Source organism: Nothoprocta perdicaria, unplaced genomic scaffold (assembly GCF_003342845.1).
Source record: "Nothoprocta perdicaria isolate Ctin4 unplaced genomic scaffold, notPer1 scaffold_555, whole genome shotgun sequence".
Taxonomy (NCBI): domain Eukaryota; kingdom Metazoa; phylum Chordata; class Aves; order Tinamiformes; family Tinamidae; genus Nothoprocta; species Nothoprocta perdicaria.
The window spans coordinates 43,001-46,572 of NW_020455816.1; the positions used below are offsets into that span (position 1 = coordinate 43,001).

At 40.1% G+C, this 3,572-nt stretch overlaps 1 non-coding gene across 1 annotated transcript; it reads left to right on the forward strand.

The window, feature by feature from the left end:
• The first annotated feature begins 2,725 nt into the window (after positions 1-2,725).
• Positions 2,726-2,807, forward strand: TRNAL-AAG. Its single transcript has one exon. It is a non-coding gene; the product is annotated as a tRNA-Leu (tRNA).
• The last annotated feature ends 765 nt before the right edge of the window (positions 2,808-3,572 follow it).

Sequence of the window (3,572 nt, forward strand, 5' to 3'; positions counted from 1 at the left end):
ACTAAAATATATTATGAATACATACCGTAGTATGCTCTGGTGAGCCAGCAGCACTGAAGTTTGCAGGTATCATAACTTTGCACCAACACAGTCTAGGAATAGTCTCAGATTAACCCTAGCCAGGACCCTAGTGATGTGTATCATCACCTGAATTTCATCTATGAACATTTATGATATTGTTTGAAAGGACATTCCTTACTGTCTGAACAGATGTTTCTTAGTGGAACAGCTGCAAACAAAATTATTAAAATATTTTCAAAAATAAGAGAATATGTTTATAAGGTCTGAAGCAGCACAAATGTATTAAACATACAAAAAAGTCTTAGCAAACACACAAAAAGATATATGTGTGTGTCTCTTCCTATGTTTACAGAGAAAAAAACAAATTACATGTATATTCAGCAACTAATTGCAGAAAGTCAACACTCTATCCATATACAAGATCATACCTTTACATTATTTTAGAGCTATTCTACCACATGCGCATAACCTTTTATGTAGCAAGGCTGGAAGTTTTTCTGGTCTCAAAGGGAAAATATTTTTTCTCATTACACAGCAGGCTTGAAAGTGGTATAAGACTAAAAATATTATTTCTGTACATTTTATTATAGCTGTCTGACATGGAAGTGAGAGTCTGAGGGCAGATAACTTGGCGTATTTAATTTTCTGGTGGAGTTTCATGGACTGAATTCAGGTGAAGTATTTTAAACAACTGGGGAAAGGAATAAGACTTCCGTAGCAAAAAGTAAGATCGTTTTCTGACAGTTTTGAAGAATCAGAGTGGGTACTACGGATAACAGCCGACCAACAAAAGGGAGTTTGTGAACTGGTCAAAGGGAGATCAGAACAGTTTATTCATCTTTATTTCAGAAGAGAAGCCAGGATGCTTCTAACTATTGCATATATAGAAGGCACAAGGCACTGTTCATATTTGTATAAATTTCAGAAACAGTAAGAACTCCAATGTTTTCTAAGGAAACGGAAGATTTGGAAAGCAGTTATCCTGTATCCATGTGGTTGTAAAGAAAAAATATAGTAGTCAATGGCAAGTATTTTGGCCAAATGTTCAGTTATGGACAGAGTTGGACATTTATACAGTTCCTGTCACAGGAAAGGCCTGTAAAAATATATTTTTCTCCTTTTCTTCCTAAGGCAGGAGCAGTGACAATAATCACATTCTTTGTGATAATGCAGTTAAGAAGTCCAATGTGTGGGACTACAGAGGAAAAAAAAAAGGAAAATACAGAAGTGCACGTGCCAGTTAACATGGTAGCAAGAAAACAAAAGAAAAGAAAAGAAAAGGTAAAGGAAAAATATGTTTTCCCATTCTCTGAGGAAAAGTCTGGGTACCACAACACCATATTAATAGAGACTTCTATTATGTACTAAATTAATCAATTAATCTCTTCTATAGATCAGCCAATTTCCTCCATCTCATACACATCAAGTTCAAGTTTTGCACAATGAAGCAGCTCATGCCTCAGCAAGCTCATGTCCCCACTAACAAAATCAAACACGCTCTTAGGGAGTGAGAGATTGAATTTGAATTCCTTCACACCGAGGAATGAAATAATTTCTCAAATAAGCTCTTCAAGCTAAGCTGTAGATGAATCCAACCTTTTAACTGTTTTTTTCTTAAGAAATAGCAGCATTCTCACATTTTGCATTATATATGATACATCATATGAGCTCTGCTGAACTGGTACAGGATGCTCTTCTGAGAATACTTTAACATGTGGAGGCTTATAAAAACTTTAGAACTTATTTGTCAGTAAACAAATGTTGACATGATGACATATCAGTTTTCTTGAGATTACAGTGTTTCTCGGTGTGCAGAAAGGTGGATATAGGCAGCCTCTGGTGAAACTCCGTGTGCACAATACAGAATAGAAACTCAGAAGAACGCAGTTTGTGATGTAAGTTCATGTATTGTTCCTCTGAATTTGGGAAAATATTCCTTGGGAAAAATGTCAACTATGCTGCTATGATTCTAAATGAATTTGCACCACTCAGTCTGAAGCTTGCTCACCGGTGCAGCACAGCAAATCTTCCTCCTCATTAAAATAAAAAAAAAAAAAAAAAAAAAGAAAGATAAAGAGTATTTTTAGAAGGCTATCATTCTGAATGAAAATCTGTAGCAAAGCCTTACTTGGAGTGTATCATTCTAATAAACAAGTTGAATAATTTGAGCATTCCATCATGAATAGAGAATTACTGAATGCACAGAAAAAAACACGGTTCTGACTATGAGTAATACACAATACTACTTGCACTAATATAGGCTGGAATCACAGGTGAAGTTAGTTGTTTGCAATTCATGAATACATCAGCTGTTACCACAGAAGCCCATAAAATTTCTTTTAAAGTAGTCATTATAACAAAAGTGACTAGTGACATATGAGATTTGCTGCACTTGCACACTCTGAAAACACTTCACCTCTGGATACAATCTGAGCTCTCGCTCATCTCATTCAAGCTAATCAGCATCTGGCTGGGTCAGGAGCTTGAAAGGGAATTTATCAAAGCAGACTTGGATACTGCGGGCTTATTGCAGCCCTCCATTCCTGAACCAGGAGTCCATCATGAGATTAAGAATTGTACTGGTGTAGCTGCTAAATTTCAAACAATAAATAAAACACATTCTGCTCAATTGCTGTCTTAGGAATTAGTATAATAATACTAATATGGATTAGTATAATAATTGCATTARCTTTTATTTTATGGTGGTAGCGTGGCCGAGCGGTCTAAGGCGCTGGATTAAGGCTCCAGTCTCTTCGGGGGCGTGGGTTCGAATCCCACCGCTGCCAACAGCTCTTTATGAGGTTCAATAAGGACAAGTGCAGGGCCCTGCACCTGGGCAGGAATAATCACTGGCACCAGTACAGAATAGGGGTCGACCTGCTGGAAAGCAGCTCCATGGAGAGGGACCTGGGAGTCCTGGTTGACACTAAGTTAACCATGAGTGAGCAGTGTGCCCTCGTGGCCAAGRAGGCCAATGGGATCCTGGCCTGCATCAGGAGGAGTGTTGCCAGCAGGTCAAGGGAGGTGATTCTGCCCCTCTCCTCAGCTCTGGTGAGGCCGCACCTGGAGTACTGTGTTCAGTCCTGGGCACCCCAGTATAGGAGGGACGTGSAGCTTCTCGAGAGGGTCCAGAGAAGGGCAACCAGGATGATTAAGGGAATGGAACATCTCTCGTATGAAGAGAGGCTGAGTGAGGTGGGCCTGTTTTCTCTGGAGAAGACTGAGAGGGGATCTGATTAACATGTTCAGGAAGGGAGAATGCAGGGAAGAAGGAGACAAGCTGTTTTCATTGGTGGCCAGCGAGAGGACAACAGGTAATGGGCATAAGCTGAAACACAGGAGGTTCCATCTCCAGGTGAGGAGCAACTTCTTTACTGTGAGGGTGACAGAGCAGTGGAACAGGCTGCCCAGAGAAGCTGTGGAGTCTCCYTCTCTGGCGGTCTTCAAAACTCGCCCGGATGCCACCCTGTGCCACATKCTGTAGGTGTGCCTGCTTGAGCAGGAAGGTTGGACTAGACGATCTGTAGAGGTCCCTTCCAACCTTGAATATT